The sequence below is a fragment of the Oryzias melastigma genome, unplaced genomic scaffold (genome assembly GCF_002922805.2).
Source record: "Oryzias melastigma strain HK-1 unplaced genomic scaffold, ASM292280v2 sc00397, whole genome shotgun sequence".
In the NCBI taxonomy this organism is placed as follows: domain Eukaryota; kingdom Metazoa; phylum Chordata; class Actinopteri; order Beloniformes; family Adrianichthyidae; genus Oryzias; species Oryzias melastigma.
In genome coordinates, this window is record NW_023416994.1 from 8762 (window position 1) to 27416 (window position 18655).

At 37.7% G+C, this 18655-nt stretch overlaps 1 long non-coding RNA gene across 1 annotated transcript; it reads left to right on the forward strand.

Moving 5' to 3' along the window:
- The first annotated feature begins 10542 nt into the window (after positions 1-10542).
- On the forward strand, positions 10543-12271 carry LOC112141234. The gene is made up of 3 exons (XR_002918339.2): positions 10543-10884; positions 10979-11174; positions 11373-12271. It is a non-coding gene; the product is annotated as an uncharacterized LOC112141234 (long non-coding RNA).
- Positions 12272-18655: the final 6384 nt, after the last annotated feature.

Genomic DNA, 18655 nt, shown 5'->3' on the forward strand with positions numbered 1-18655 from the left:
ATTAAAGCATTGCATCACCTCAGCAATGTTTCAAGGCGGGAATATCCTCCCTCCTTACGTAGAATCTCAAACAATTTGGCTTCTATTATTAAACCAGCTTCCCCAAATGCACATACCCAGACTTTAATTGAGGGGAACGCCAAAACCTGGGCACAAAACACAATAACGATCCTAGCTGAGCACTACCAGAAAAACATTGACACTGAAGCGGAAAAGCTGGCCAGGCTCCCCTCACAGGAATGGCAGGAACCGTTTGAAGTGGCCACGTCCTGGGCCAGGAGAAGTCTCGGCAGACGCCTGAGAGAGGACACTCTGGAACGCTGCAGGGCTGTGATCATCGCACGCATCGCCGATCCAGAAACCCCCCCCTCTCCTCCTGCTGCTCCTGCTCCTGCGCCTCCTGCTCCTCCTGCGTCTTCTGCTCCAGTACACACAACGGGCTTGGAGCAGCAGCCGGCTGTGCAACCGGTTCCATCTCCTCCTCCAGCTGCTCAGCCTCCTGTTCTACCACAAGTAAGCCCAGCTGTAACGCACCCAGCTCCTTCTTCTCCCCCTCCTCCAAGCGCTGTGCGCCAGACCACCACGATGGCAGAGATCCACGCTCAACCTCCAGCTCCTGCAGTCTCCTACGTGTCTGTGGAAACCATGACGGAGCCCACTAGAGGGGACTGGTCCCCCATGCCTGACATTGAGGAGGTGGGTGTAACAAACTCATCACCTCCACATTCCCCCCTTCGCCTTCCTTCCCCTGCAGGACCCCTCCCACCACGCCGGACTCACTCACGTGTAAGATCCAACCAGGAACGAAATACTGGTGTCCTGAACATTGTAGGTGCTCCTATGAAAGTGATGGAGGAAGCTACTTCTGACTCTGACGCAGATGCAGCAGTGGAACAGCGAGTTCAGACTCGACTCTCCATCGGACCTACAGACCAAACGTCAGTTCAACAGGTGTGTGTTCCAACCCGACATCTTACCACACCGAGGAAGTTTACAGAATGGAATCTGCAGATCCAAAAGAAGACTGTAATTATGGGTGACTCAAACATCTGTAGACTTCCACATTTCAAGGCAGAAAACACCCAGGCAGATGGTTTCCCTGGAGCACAGTGGGACCATGCTGAATTTCTTTTGAGAACAGCCACCTGCCACGTTCAACCGGAGATCATCCTGCTGTCTTTTGGCATCAACAATAGGTCCCAGAAAGACAAAAGAACACCAGTCGCTGCAATGGTAAGAGCTCTTACTGAGGCTGAGAAGAGGTTCCCTGCAGCCAAAATTCTGGTCCCCATGGTGAGCTTTTCTCCTTACCTTCCCCCTGCGGAACAGGAGGTTCTGCTGCAACTGAATAAACATATTCAGGAAATGAAGGACCACATCCCGCATCCAGCTCTCCTCGAGACGAAACGTGACTACGTTCACTGGACGCCTGACTCAGCCAAGATGATGCTAAATCATTGGGCTTCTTATTTAAACTAGTTCTTCCCCTCAACTTTTCCCAGAGGGAGGGGACAGATGGAGTTATGAATCATTGTTCTAACTTTCTTCTTTCCTCCTCACAGCTCTCCCTTCTGAGCAAAGGTCTCACGTTCATCCCTTCTCAATACAGTCAGAAGAATTTAGCTTTACAATCTAGAAATGACGTACAGGACTATCACAGACGCATTAAATTAATCGCTCATTTTAATAACAAAGGGACCACTCAACGAAAACCTTTTACACAGAAGTCAGAGTGGACACCTTCTTCTGAAACTTTACCTGTACAGATTAACACCTTAATTAATGAAGATCTCTCCTATCTTCAAAATAATTTTAAAGTTGTTCCAAATAAACCTAATCTAACCCAGGAGGAAACCAAAGCTTTAAAAGAGTTGGCCGAAAAACAAAACAATAGTAATCAAACCCGCTGATAAAGGAAGTGTAACTGTCATTATGGACAGGGAAGACTATTTACATGAGGGTTACAGACAACTTAATGATAAGACCTATTATCAGAAACTTACAAAACCTATGTATTTAGATTCAATTCCTCTAGTGGACAAAATTATTAACGATCTTTTACAAAAGAAGTTTATTAATTCAAAACAAAAAACGTACCTGCAGGGCACCACACAGCCGAGGTCCAGACGCCTTTATTTGCTTCCTAAAATTCATAAGGAACCAGAAAAATTGACAATTCCGTCCTTGATTCCTTCGGAGAGACCCATCGTATCTGTCTGTGGCAGCGAAACCTACTACACAGCTGAGTATTTGGATTTTTACCTTAACCCGCTTTCCACCAAACATGACAGTTTTGTTAAAGATACGTATGATTTCATTGATAAAGTTAAACAATTACAAATCCCAACTAATTCATTATTATTTACTATGGATATTGACAGTTTATATACTAACATTGATCATAAACAGGGCATGGATGCCATCAAGAACATTTTCCGTAAATACCCCGATAGAATGCGCCCAGACAGAGAACTCTTACAACTTCTGGAGATTAACTTAACCAGAAATGACTTTGAATTTAATGGGGAATTCTTTGTCCAAATTAAAGGAACAGCAATGGGTAAGAAATTCGCCCCAGCTTATGCCAACATTTTCATGGCAGAGTGGGAATCAACTGTATTAGAAAAATGCACATTGAAACCACTCTGCTATCTCCGCTACCTGGATGACATCTGGGGCGTCTGGACACATTCTGAGGCAGAGTTTGAGGCCTTCTTGAGGACCCTTAATGATCACAATCCGTCAATAAAACTTAAATCAACATGCCACGCCTCCTCAGTAGATTTCCTAGACACCACCACTTTTAAAGGAGTTAACTTCCACAATACGCATAGGCTAGATACTAAGGTATTTTTTAAACCCACTGACACACATTCTCTGTTGTTTAAAACCAGTTTTCATCCTAACCACACATTTGCAGGTCTGCTCAAATCCCAGCTGCTCTGCTTTCATAGAATTTGCAGTCAGCAATCTGACTTCAAAAGGGCGACCAAAACCCTGTTCACTTCACTGTCTAAAAGAGGCTACTCGCACTCTTTTAAGAAAATGTTTTAAATCATTTCAGGAACCCAAAGGCACAGACACATCCCCCCTCCTACCCATAATAACAACTTACTCAGCTTCAACACACAGAATGGTGGGGGTCCTCAGGAAGAACCTTCGGACTCTTGTTCAGGATCAGGGGCTGTTGGCAAATCATAGGTTTTTGCCAGCATATAGACGTAACAAAAATCTACGTGATATGCTGGTCAAAGCCAAACTTCCTGCCCTCACTCAACCTGAACCCAGAAGGCCCCTGGCCCTAACCATAACCATAACACCTGGTTAATTTTTTCCTAACTATAATTACTATATTCATGGAGTCCTAACCCTTACCTTTAACCCTAACCATAACCAAACCTTACCCTAATTTGAACCCTTGACCTTATGACCCTAATTCTACTCTCCCCATCTGTGTGAGTATGATTCAAAGCAAAATATGATTACAATAGCTGTACTAGTCAGGGAGAAGTGTGAGAACAAAGTAGTGACAGGAATGGCCCGTGCATCCTGGAGCTTCATGCTTAACAGTGTGCAGCTACTCCTCCTTACCCTCAAACCCAAACCCTTAACCCTAACCCAAACCCTAACCATAACCCAAACCCAAACCCTAACCCCTCACCCAATTCCAAATTGAATCCTGGATAAACCACTCAAATAAATAATTAATACATATATAAATCCATTGTTTATATATATATATCTGATTTAAAAACACATTAATACCTTCTTTATATAAATACATTTCATATAAAAACACCCAATTCCAAATTCAATCCTAGATAAACGTATTAAATAAATAATTAATTAATACATACAGGAATTCATTTTATATAAATACATCTGAAACACTCAAAAACACATTATTACCTTCTCTATATAAATAAATTTTATATATAAATACGTAAAAACACAAAAATACATTACCTATATATTTATATAAATTTACTATATATAAAAAACACACAAAGCCACACAAATATAAATTATATAAATACATTTGATTTAAAAACACTTATTTATATTTCCACTAAAATGATATGATAAATAATTAAATTAGATTGATATAGAACTTAAAATAATTAGTATAAACTAATTCAACCAAAAAGAAAAAGGAAAAATGAGATTTAGACCTGGCGAAAGGGGTGGAGCCCAGAGCCTATATAAAGGAGAGAGGCTGAAGAGAGCTAATTTTGGCTCTGTTCTTCGAAGAGAAAGCAGCTCGCTCAGAACTAATCACCCAGCCTATACAGACAGCGTGCTACACAGGCCTGAAGAAGACCCTATACAGGTCGAAACGTTGCCGTAGCACGCACTCTTGATTTTTTGGATCCTTTTTTTTTCTTTTTTTTCAAATTTTCGCTGATTTTTCGCCCCTTTGGGTAGTTTTTCATTCTATAATTATACGCCTTTGGTTTTTTGTTTAATACATATACACAAAACTAAAAAGAGTATAAATTTATTAAAATATAATAACAAAGGCGACATCAGGACTTACCAAAAATATTAAAAAACAGGAACATGGATGGGGAATGGATACTTGTCTCTCCACGAAGGGGAAAGAAACGTCCCTTCCACCCATCCTTCCACCCACCCTCGAGGGGACGGAAGTATGATAGCCACCCAGGGATGGACCGCGCACTCCCCAGCTTCCGCGGAAGGGGGACTGTAACCCACCCACCTAACCCTAACCCAAACCCTAACCCCTAACCAGAACGGAGGACCACACCCCTTGCTCCAAAATTGAGGACCATAAACCTTGCTCCAAGACGTACAACCACACCCCCCGCTCCAGAACGCAAGACAATAACCCTCCTTCCAAGACGAAGGAGTACACCCCTCACTCCAGAAACAGAAAGGGAGTCCACACCCCTTACTCCAGAACCAGGACGTGAACCCACAACCCCCGTTCCAAAACGGAGGACCACAGCCCTCACTCCGGAACAAAGGACCACACCCCTCGCTCCTTTACGAAGGACCACAACCCTCACTCCAGGACCAAAGAAAAACCAGCCCCACCCCCATCGCTCCACAGAACCAGAACTGCCTTACTGTTCACAACCACCAGGGTAATAAATTCAGTAATTGGTCCCTTTCCCCACGTAAGCCAATTATTATCATGGGTGACTCTAATTTAAAACGTTTCCCACCCATTACCAATAGTGATATACAAATAGACTGCTTCCCAGGCGCTAAACTCAAACGTGCGATTCACATTCTTAGGAATAAAACTCCCCCCACCGACTCCACTCAAAAAGCTATCCTATCTTTTGGGATCAACGATAAAGATGATCCCCATCTCAACAATTTCAACACACAAACTAATAGACATAGCAAACGACACCTTCCCACTAGTGGAAATTTTCATCCCCCTAATTAATTTCTCCGAACACTTAGCTCCACATTGTAAGAAGAACTTTACGAACCAAAACAGAACTATACAGCTTAACCACCCACCCCAACTAACGATACAGAAAATTCCAGACACAGAGTTCAGAACAGAAAGGGACTTAATCCACTGGACTCCTTCAACAGCACAAACAGTGTTAAAACACTGGTTGAATCATTTAAACTAAAACTTCATAAATTGAATGCATCCCAAACTAATAAATCCATTATTAATTTATCGAAGACTTTTACACTTACTACAGCCCAGGAATCCCTTTTTAACAAAGGACTCACTTTTACCCCCTCCACAACCCCCATCCCACAAGCTACAAAACAAACTAAACTGGACATCCAGAAATTCCACAATTAAACTGGCAGACTTTTTTCACGAGGAGAACGACTCAAGCACTTTCAATCCATTCAGACCGACCTCCATCTGGGAACCTCCAACCCACAACCTGGATCCATTTATTCTGGAATTAATAGAGCAGGACAAACAACTCCTAAAGGACTTGCATTCGGAACCGGAAACACCTAACCTCACAAAAGAGGAAAGAAAAGCCCTGAAGGAACTCAAACAAAACGACTCCATCATTATAAAACCAGCCGATAAAGGCTCCGCCATTGTGATCATGGACAAAAAGGACTACATCCAAGAAGGAATGAGGCAACTATCCGACACAGAGTACTACAAACAACTCCAGGTACCCATCTACACCCAGACCAAAACACAAATTAACTCAATTCTTAAACTGATGCAACAAAAGAGATTCTTGACATCCAACCAGGTAAGTTACCTACAGAGCCCACCCACTCCACGACCTAGACTCTTTTACCTCCTCCCAAAAATTCACAAAAAAAATCGGAAACTTGGCCCGTCCCACACCTATTTCCACCTGGAAGACCCATCGTCTCGGACTGCAGCAGAGAATCCTATGGAACAGCACAACTCATGGAATACTACTTGGCACCACTCTCCACCAAACAACCCAGCTAAATCAAGAATACAACGGATTTCCTTCAGATAATTGACCAGGAAACGATCCCAACCAACATCTTCCTCTTCACAATGGATGTGGAAAACCTCTACACAAACATCGACACGCAAATGGGAATGGAATCCATCAAAGAAAGCTTCCTCAACTACCCGGACCCATCCCGCCCCGAACAAGACATCTTGGATCTCCTCCAAATCGACCTAAAAAAAATGATTTCCTTTTTAACGACGATTGGTTTCTCCAGATCAAAGGAACAGCCATGGGAAAAAGTTTCTCCCCATCCTATGCAAACATCTATATGGCGAACGGGGAAAAACAGGCTCTTTCTGAATGCCCACTCCAACCACAAATCTTTCTCAGGTACTTGGATGACATCTGGGGTATCTGGAACCATACCGGAGAGGAATTTGACCACTTTGTGAACGTCCTCAACCAGCATCATCCCTCCATCAAACTTAAACCTACACTCGACCCAAATTCAGTGGATTTCCTTGACGTCACCACCTTCAAAGGACCTAAATTTGAGAAAACCCAGAAATTGGACACCAAACTGTACAGGAAACCCACGGATTCAATATATCTACTACACTTTGACAGCTTCCACCCCAAACACACATTCAAAGGTCTCATCAAATCGCGAATAATCAGGATTAACAGAATCTGTTCCAACACAGCAGACTCCAACAAGGAAATTGACAACCTGCTCCAAGCCCTATCCAAAAGGAGTTACCCCAGAACCATATTACGAAAAGCCTGTAAAGAACCCACTGGAACCTCAACCAAGGACCCACAACACAAAATCATCCCACTCATCACAACCTACCCAAAAACAAACAAGAGAATTCAATCCATCAAAAGGCACTGGATCAGCAATCTACAAGTAACCAGAAACTTGAGTAACGTTCAGCTCATCTCAGCATTCCGCCGTAAACCTAACTTAAAAGACCTTCTCATCAGCTCCAAACTCAAAACAAGGAAACATGCACAAACTGGAACCACCTCACGACACATCGTCCAGAGCCGCTCCAATGGAAAAAACATGCAAATTAACACACCACCAGCCAGAGGCACCAAAAACATCATCTACCTCATCAGTTGCAAGATCTGTGGAAAACAATACGTTGGAGAAACCCGGAATTCATTGGCCACCAGGATGTACGCCCACCGCTACAACATCAGACATAGAGTGGAACCCATCACACACCTAGTTCAGCATTTCCAAACCCATTCCCTAACCAATCTCAACTACAAGATTCTTGAATGCAACCCGGAATGGACTACAACAGAACGCCGCCGCAGAGAAAGACTATGGATCAACAAATTAAACACACCCAGCAGGCCTTAACAATTAACCCCCCCCACTACCACCACCATTTAAAAATAAGGCAAAATAAATATCATGTATTAGTGAAACAAAATTGGTTAATTTTAGCTGTGAATTAATCCCAATCATCAATCCATTACATTATAAATCCATCACAGACCTCCTTAGTCCTCTCTAGAAAATTTCTCCTGGAAATGTAAAACATTTTTACTGTATAGTTTTTTAAGTAAAGAACATCAGAAATACCATAAAAGGTCTAATCTTTACATCATTTGGCTGACTTTGGGTGGGACTAAATCCTGAGTTTCAATGTAGTACTTCATTCCTTTACAGACCTCCTTAGTACTTAAGTGAGTACTACTCCTGTAAATATGAAGCATTTTTACTGTATACTTTGAGAAAAGTACATTGGAAATACTATGAAAAGTGTAACTATTTCATCAGTTGGCTGACTTTGGGTGGGACTAATTCCTCAGTTTCAATTTAGTACTTCACCATTCCTTTACAGACCTCCTTAGTACTTCAATGAGCACTACTCCTGAAAATATGAAGCATTTTTACTGTGTACTTTTACTGTAAAACTACATCTGCAATACTATGAAAATTTAGATTTTGACATTTCTCTGACATACTTTGACTGTGTCTAATTCTTTTGTAAAAATTATGTAGTTTGCCAGTCCTTCACCGACCTACTTATTACTTCACAGAGTACCTCCACTACAAACATTGTACATTTTTTATTTATATATATATTTTTTATAAATAGACATAACAAAAATTATACATTTGGAGTTTTAGCATTAGTTAAGTTAATGTGCCTGGGACAAAATATTCACCCACTTTGCGATTTGTACAACTTACATCTTGTATATAAGTTATTCATAAATTGGGCAACTATCAACAACATTTTTTTTTCTTAAAACAAATTGTAGAAATCTACTCATGAAATATCAGAAACGGTTTCACAGGGACATAAATTAGCTGTTTTTGGCTTCAAATACAAAACACAATTTACGCACATAAAACACATTTTAGCAAATGACAAGACTGCTTTAGTTATACTTAGAATTTTGAATATTTTCACAGAAGTTTTTACGATTTTTCGCTTCATTTGTGATTTTTTTTTTTCTGTTTTCGTTGATGGTGGTGGTGGTGGGGGGTGTCTTTCACATCCTTTTTTTCTTTAAACGTTATGTTATTTATTGATTTATTTATCTTCCCAGTATGGTTTGCCTTTTGAGGAATCACCAGCTGTGAAAGGCTACCACAAAACTGTTAGACATATTTCACCCAGAGATTTTTTTGAAATTCATTATATTTTTTTAAAAATATGTTAAGACAAAAACATAAATGATATTAAAATATTAAGTATTTTATTACAATGGAGGTTGATATTAATTGTATTACAAAAATGTAAATGTGGCATTTACAAAAAAGCACACTTTATGTGGAAGGAGTGTATTCGACGTTTCCGCTCGGTTAGTGTTTAGCGCGCGGTGGTAACGTTGACATTGCACAGGCTACTTTTCCGCCATTGGCCCTGCTACCACCGGAAAAATTGATTTGCGAGCCATCAATGAGCACACATGACCAAGGGCCATGAGTAAGTCAATATTCTTAAACACAAGTGTAAATATTTAAAGAATTTTTTTAACAAAATCTTATCCATTTATGCATTTTTCCTGAGGTTTTCGATGCTTTGCTAGTAAGAACAATCTTGTTCTTTTAAAGTGTACATGCTACATTAAAATAATTATTTAACGGAAAGAATATTTATTCTAAAATGGCAGTTAACGTTCTTTGTTTTGTTTTGAAGCTATGTCGAATTATAAAAGTGTTTTTGGTGCTAGTTAGCCTTTGCCATTATTGGTGGCCTAGCCATGATTTAGTTTAGCAACTCCCATGAATCATTAGCATTAGTAAAGTCGTTGGAACACTACGATTTAGAAATTGATTGCATTTAGTTTATAGACACAGATTCGGAAATTTTGGCACAAAGGAGAGTTTTGTGTGTTTTTTTTTTCTTCTTTTAAATAACAAAGCATGACAGTAATTTACTTACTACTAATTTTTATTTTTTTGGAATAAAGTTATAATTTGCATATATTTAGGACCAACGCTGACGCGGAGGAAGGGTTTTTGTTAAGATTACGAATAGGGTTACGGTTAAACCACAAAATATTTCCTCAGAGCAGCCGTGTCTCATTTTCACTTCGTCCTGGATAGGTTATCTGCCTTGTAACACTTGAAGTACTTGAAGCATTGCGCATCTTGGCTGTACTGGCAGCCAACGGTATTTTTTAACAGTTTGTGTGCTATTGAAACAGATTATCGATTATTCGTTGGTTATATACTAGTATGGAGAGAAAATACTTCGATTTGTGTGTGCGTATTCTTGATTTGTGCATGCAAAGTTTAGGATTTGTGCATTACTTTGGATTTGTGCTTGCGTAATTCTTGATTTGTAAGTCATATAATACGTTATGTGCATAGTTAAAAAAAAAAAATTAATACAATTTACACAATCACAAATTAAACTATCAAATTAGCTTTAAATTCACGATCTGAGTTTGAAACGACTGACAAGAGTACTCTGATGATCGAGCATTCTAGTAGTATTTAAACGCATCACCTACGGACAAATTAGTAAGATGTGAAATAAGTCTCACCACAGATTTGTCTCCAACTGTGTTTTTGTGTGTGTATAAAATGCCATTTATGCTTATTTTTTAAATATTAAAATATGTAATTAGTTTTAAGTTGTTTTATTTTAATTCGTGTATGTTTAAATTTTATTCAAATTTTTTAATGTAGCATTTTTTATACTATTCCCAAAATGTATTACATAGTTACAAATCAAGAATTACAAATAGAAAGTACAGCACAAGTAAAGAATTACACAAACACACAAATATTAATTTATGCTTCTAATGAAGAATCGTGCTTGCAAATCTGAGGGTTTGTTTTCTCTAAATATGGATTTTACATGAAATACTCTGTCAAATTTGCCACTAAATTTTATTTTTTTTTATTTTTACTTGTTTACCTCATAAAAACACAGATGCTAATCAACTATTCTCATTGTTATTTTTATTCTTGATGTTTTTTAGATTCCGCTTTTCTGCATTTGGGAAGGTAAGTAAAACTGAATTCATTTACAGTCATTACATAAATTACAAATAATGAAATTGCTAAACATATTTTGATTTCTAAATTTCTTTGTCATCAGTCCAGGAAAATCATCGTTACAAAAGATGACACGTTTTCAAGTATTTCCCAGCTACCTCCAGAAATTATGAAATGCCTTGAAAAAGAAAGTGTGCAGCTACAAAGTGGCAACTGGAGTAGTGTCTGAAGACTTGGGTATTCCAAATACCAAAACAAATCGTACGAGACTACAAAATGTGTACATTCATCATAAAGGGGTATTATGACACTGCCTTTTTGTCATGGCAAATGACTTATGATTTATAATGTTATGAATATTATCATTACTTTAAAAAAATACTAATCCCCTTTCAATGTTTATGATCAGGATTAGCTTCTACTGTAACTTCATATCTACTTTAAAATGTATATGTATTAGATGTAAATTAGTACCATTTACTTTTTTTGTTTTTCAGTCCCATACTGTAGTGGAGTTGGTGCCATCCAGTCCCGTCTCAGAAAAAGATGACCAAACAAACAGTTTTGCATACCCCAGACTCAGCAGCCGCCTCTCAGTGCTCAACCAAATCACCTATCCGAGATATATCTGAGGTGACTGTTATTTTGTCAGAAATATCAATGTTTGTTAGTTAGTTTTCATCTAAAATTACATATTACATTTTCTCGACACACTTTTCTTTGTAATCTGCAGGACATAGAGACAACCAAGGAGTCCAGCTCTTCAGCTGGAAGTGAATCAAAGAAAACATATTTCATTCATAAATGGAAAAAAAAATAGATTTTTTTCATTCCACAAAATGCTTGGATAAAACTTAGGCAAAAACAGAAGCGACAATTTAAAACTCTGCATTGGACGAACATCATCGCTAAAGGAATTAAACAGATCAATCCTTTTTGCAGCTTTGCCTTCAAGAGACACAGTGTGAAGTCCCCTGGATCTCAGAAAAAATCTCCTCTGTCTGCTCTGCAAAATGCACTTTTGATGACGATCCTATTACGGTCAAGGTCAATATGAAAAATTAGAACACACTTAAAGCAGATGTAGTTTTTCTGGGGGAGACTGTCACGGAAATTATACATTTGCTTATGTCTCATCCTCTGAGTCTTGTTTTCTTGTTGTCAGAACACCCTGACCACAATGTGTAAACATTTTGATTTCATTAGAACATCTTGTCCACATTAGATATGACACTTACATTTCCATCTTAAGCTCCTGATTAACAGCCGATTGTATGACTGTATAAAATGTGAGCGTCCATCACAGATCAGGGCTCTGCAGACCTCTCCGCCATGCTCGCCAACGTGTACTTTTTTCTGCTCTGTTTAATAAACTTTCATGAAAACGTTTGACATTTCTTCATGTCATCGGATCAACAAATATTCCACCACAAGACGGTCAGACACTGTAAAGACCAACTAAAAAGACGGCCAATTAGAGCAGATGCAAGAGAAATACTTTCTGAGAGTCTTCATTGCAGACCTCCACGGAGTCTTTCTTGTAAAATCTGAGTAATTTGGATGATACAGTTCTGAAGTCCGGTTGCCGTGATGAGGTGCTTTCACCAGGTGTCTTAAAAACATTATCGTGGAATGAAGGAAAAAAATTCAGGAAGGACAAAAATGATATGACCAGTTTGCTCATCATGTCCAAAGAAGAGAAAGGTACATCTGATACATTTATTCAGAAAACCATGTTGAAACCAAAAGGAGTCATGTTGTGGTCTGAAGACACCATCAAACTATTCTTGAAGACATCAAAGGAGGACATTGTATACCTGGATGCAACAGGAAGTGTTGTTAAACGGCAGAAAGACGAAAGATCACCATTTTACTACGGTGGCCCTGAGGGTTCACAACACAACATGTCAACTTGGTAACACACAACAACACAACAGGGTAATGGGAAATAAGACAGGTTCAGTAAACTTTCCAAATTATTTTACAAAAGACATCAGAGAGATAAAAAAATTTGATACAGAGGTCAATGAATTCAATTCATTTTTTGTAAATATTGGATTAAATTTAGCAAATGAAATGATAAAACAGAAAAATGTGAATGACAATTATAAAGTGGAGAATAAAGTGATGCAGTCGATGTTTGTTTCTAAAGTGAATGAACAAGAAATACTATCTGTGGTGAGAACATTAAAAAACAAGACATCGACTGATAGTGATGACATTGACATGAAAATGATCAAAATGACTATAGATTGTTTAGTCCGACCTTTATGTTACATTTTTAATCTCTCACTTAAAACAGGTATCTTTCCTGATGGTATGAAAACTGCTAAAGTTATTCCATTTTGCAATCTCATTACTTCCACAGTTTTCCAAAATCTTAGAAAAACTGTTTGCTGAAAGATTAAATTGTTTTCTTGAAAAAAATAAAATATTAAATGACAATGTGGCTTTCACTCAAATCGTTCTACAGCCTTGGCAATGATCAAAATAACTGAAGACATATCAACAGCAATTGATGAAAAGAAAATTACAATAGGAGTATTTATTGATTTAAAGAAGGCGTTCAACACTATTGATCATCCTATTTTAATTTCAAAGTTATATTCTTTTGGTATAAGAGGTGTGGCCCTCAACTGGCTGACTAGTTATTTGAGGAAAAGACAACAATATGTACAGTTTGCAGGTCATACTTCAAAACGCATGAATATTGAATATGGTGTTCCACAAGGATCGATTTTGGATCCAATTCTTTTTATTTTATATATAAATGACATCTGTAAAGTTTCTAATGTTCTAAATCTTATATTATTCGCTGATGATACAACCCTATATTGTTCTGGAAAAGATTTAAAAAATGTAACAGAACAAGTTGAAAAAGAAATGATAAAATTGAAGAATTGGTTTTATAAAAATAAGTTGTCATTGAATTTGGCAAAAACAAAGTTTATGGTTTTTGCGAAAAGAAAACAGAATGATGTCTTTCTGTATATCGATGGTGTAAAAATAGAAAAGGTACCCGAGTATAGATTCCTTGGGGTAGTAGTTGATGAAAATCTGACATGGAAACCTCATATATCGAATGTTAAAGCTAAAGTGTCAAAAACAATATTTGTTTTGAATAATGTTAAGTTATCTTGTGGGACACTGGGAATGTTATACTGTTCACTTATTCTGCCCTTTTTAACTTATTGTGTAGAGGTATGGGGTAACACAAAACTAATTTAATGCCATTATGTTCATTACAGAAAAGAATCATTAGAATAATAAACAAAGTTGGGTATAGGGAAAGCACACATGTATTATTTATCAAGTCTTATCTTTTTAAATTTGAAGACTTAATAGAATAACAGACTTTGTTAGGAATGTTTAAAGTTATAAACAGAGCACTGCCAGAGAGTCTGCTTAGGATGTTTGTTTTTAGTTCTGAAGATTTAAACCATAGAAGGAGATTTGATTTCAAGTACCCAGTTGTTCGCACCATGTTAAAACAAATGTGTTTTTCTTTTGTCGGTGTTAAACTTTGGAACTTACAAAAAATGATTTGAAAAGTTGTACAAATATGCTCCGATTTAAGAATATGTTTAGGAGAATGAAATTGGAAAGTTATGTCAAAAGTAGTTGATTTCATCCTCCGAGTTAACTTTTTACTTTATTTTTATTTGTTTTGTTTGTTTGACTATATTGTTTTGCTTGTGAATGGCCAACGGTGGGGCCATCTGTACTAAGTATATTTGTTTATATATATACACGTACTTTGATTTAGCAGGGGGAAACACAAAATAAGAAGCTTGTTCTTCCATCTGCTCCCTTTCATTCATGAAGTTGTAGGACTGTGTTGTAATCTCTATTTGATTTGGGTTTTTTTTCTTTTATGTTCCTGCTGCTTCACGAAAGGAAAAAAATAAAGAAAGAACATTAAAAAATAATTGTCATTAATGATTAAACCGTTTAAGTATGTTTTTTGCTTCATTTACTGTGGAAATGGGGTCGGGATAAATATATTTAAAACCATTGTTAAATTTACTTAAATGACTGAAAGTTATTAAGAATACTCATGTCATACTTACATAAAAGCTAAGAGTAAATTTAATTGACATTTTCAGCTCCTTCAAGTGTGGTACATTTTACTTAAAGTTAATTAATGTGATCTTATAATGGAAATACTTAATTTTTACTCAAGATTGGATCATAATCTTACTTGTGGAAGTAAGTAAATTTTACTAGATTGTTGTAGTTTTTATGTTCATAAATGTAGTAAAATTTAATTAGGAATTGTTAGTGCAAATTGTTACGAGGATTTTCTTAAGTACATCTTATTAGTTATTTTTTTTCAGTGCCTCTTCGCTTCCATTGTATTTTTTCTTGAGGCAACTTCAAAATTTCCAAGAAAAAACATTTTGGTGGAATTGTTTAAAGACAGTAGAAAGGTCCACAGAACAAGTAGTAGAATTTTCAGACTAGCAAAGAGTATGCAGGACTTATGATAGCAGTGTTAGGGAATGAGGAGGACAACCCAAACAGAGCAAACAAAGGTCACAATTAAAGTGTTTATTGGGAGGTAGAATTAATCGGTGAGCCGCCAGATGCTCAGGTGAACCTGAAAATCAGATAAACAAAGTTATTTAAAGCTCCTGGTTCCACGCTTGGGGTGATGGTGATCTCTTGGGTAGAACTCCAGAAGCAGACGTGAGAGAAGAGCCTTTGAAGCGTCCGAGTGCAGGGCGGATGGTGTCCGAGGAATGATGGAAGATTCCCCCACTGCTGCTGTGTAGAGGATGAAAATCCACCAGAGGGTGAAGGCCAACGTTGGAGGCAGCTTTACTCCGTGTTGAGATGAGGGATCTGGAAACGTCACGCCTCTCAGGATGGAAACAGAGGAGGAAAAACCAGGGCAGAACAAACTCCAGAAAGGGGACAGGCTTAAACTCGTTACCAGGCCAGAAAAGGGTCAAAAATAGTGATGTGACGTTCTGTGTCGAGGCATGTGTCGAGTAGTGTAGGAGGAGCTTCCGTAAAGCGCGTATCGAAAGTTGCTTCATCTAGGGGAGGAGCTGAGAACGATGACGTCTGAAGCTTCGCTGCCCGGCTGTACCACGTGACTAATTCATGAAGTGGTTCAGGTTGTGTCGCCAGTCTCGACAGCGGCACGAATCCTTCAGGCTCCATTCAGAGAGACACATGAGATTTGGGGGAAACTGTTGTTTAAATAATAATAATAAAAAACATTGTTTCATAAACAATAATCACTCGTCATATCTCGGTGTTACAAAAGTGCGATCATTATGCACAGTAGTCCTTAATTCATTGCTGGAGTTACATTCTTAAAAAAAAGAAAACAATGGATGGGCAATATCTGCGAAAGATTACTCTTTATTTTTATTTTGAATACCGGTAATTATAGACGTCTTATGGGTGTAAACCCCCACTTTAATTTTGTGATGAGACGTTCTGTATTGAAGCTTCACGGCAGGTGCCGCCGCAGAGGAGGAGTTTCTCGGTACGCAGAGGCTCCACAGGCTCCATTCATAATTCGGGTGTTTGATGGAGAGTTACGTTTGGTGAGTTTAGAGATAGTTCGGACTGAGGTAGAGATAGTTTTGGAGACCGTCTGGAAATTTAGAGGAATAATAATAAAATGACTAATGAAACAAATATTCTGTCCCTTCAAACACTGATCTGATTTCAATGTTAATAGGATCATTTTCCAAACTCTTCATCCTGTTACACTGCTTTTTCATGTATATATGTTTAAGGAAAAAAATGTTTATTTACATTTTTTTTCATTTCATTGAAGCACCTGTTTCACACTTTAGACCCCCCAAAATGACTGGCTTAGTACCAGCACACATTAGATCCACCTATACTCTGACCTCACCTTAATTTATCATTTTTATAATTTTCTAGTTTTTCTTTGAGGTTTAAAAAAAATAATCTTATTTACATTTATTTTTATCAATACATCAGCAAGCACACAGTGAAAGTTTACAGCAATAGACATGTTTTGTGAACTACATTATTTTACTAACATGTTTGTACATGTTTTTTTTTTTCCCCAAAATGCCACAGATCAAATTCTGCTGTTATTTTTTGTGTCCACTAGATGTCCTCCTAGAGCAAATGAAGCTCATGAAGCATTGCTCTTCAGTGAACCAATTTAGACAAAGGCTTCAGTGCTTCAAGAAAGCTTCATCTGCACATCACTAGTCAAAAACATGAAAAGACTAAAAGTACAAAGATTATAACTAGCTGGAACGTGACTGATTCAACCAACTGGCAGTGAAGAAGTGAAAGTGAGGATCTTAAATAATGTGAACACCAACTGGAGCCCAATGAGAACTTAATTAACACAGGTGAAAGAAATTAGAGTGGAGGAAGGAAGGGAGGGGTGAAGGAGCAGAGCAGAACCACAACAAGCAGAAAGTTTGGAGTTGCAGAGAAGCCTTTGTAATGTATTCCAATGGCAGAAATTCGCACTATTTAGTGGAATTGCTAAAAAAAAAAGGAGATACAGAATAAATTTTAAGAGAGAAAGGATGTCCTTAATAAGTAGAACATTTTGATAGTTGAATTGTTGAAATGGCATAAAGCATGCAGGAGATGTGGGAGGCCAAAAAACATACAGATGTAAACGTATGAACAAGAGTTTGATTATATACACTGTAAAAAAAATTCTGTTGTTTTTACGGAAAAAAAACTGGCAGCTGTGGTTGCCAGAACAAACATGTAAAAAATACATAGATTATGTAAACAACTTTACAGACCTACTGTAAATACTACATAACTTATTGTTTTAATTTACGTAAAAAAACAGTCATTTAAATGTTTTAGATAAAACCTACATATGAATTCTGTAATTGTGCTATGCTATAGTGTAATTGCAACAGCTATTTGTTGTAGAAAATATTGAATTTTAAGGTTAATTTAACTAATATTATAAGTTAAAAAACAACAAAAAAAAAACAATGGTTTAACATTAAATAACCATTTTAATCACAGCAATCCGATGTTACCCAGTCGTAGATGTTTTGTTGTTTTTACAGGATTATATGCTAAATTTATACAAAGTTCTGTAAAGTTTACATTTTTGGTGTATTTTCTACATTTTTACTCTGGCAACCACTGCTGCCATTTTTTTCTGTAAAAACAACAGGATTTTTTTTCATGTTCTTAAAAATGCAATCACTACAACATACCCTTAATCCTGTGCTTAATAATAATAATAATAATAATCTTTATTTATAAAGCGCATTTCATGGTGTGCGCCAGCTCAAGGCGCTGTACATAAGAAACATAAAGAAAGAAAACATATAAGCATTTAAAATAGACAATCAAATACCCATAAAATACCGGCCCCTCCCCGCCCACAGTGCCCACCCCTGAAACATTCAAAAAGAAACCTGTGGCTTGGCTCTGCTGTACAGAATGGTATTGTGGGGATCCACTTAATCCAGGGGGACCGGTAACACACATGGGGCACCAGTGCGGCTCCCATCAACACCAGGAGGGCAGAGGGTCCACGCCACAGCTATTGAATCATGGTGCAGACCAATGCCTGCTGCAGTTAAAGTGAGAGCCAATGCAACCGGGCCCCAAAGGATGGCCAGCAAAACCCCTGAACAAAGAGGATCCCATGAGGAAACACTGGAGCTAAAAAAAATAATAAATAAATAAAACACGAGAGTAAGTGTAATTAAATAATTAAAAGAAACAACAATGATAAGAATAATGAATATAACAAACAGGTAAAAGTTTAAAAAAAAAAAATAATTAAGAAAAT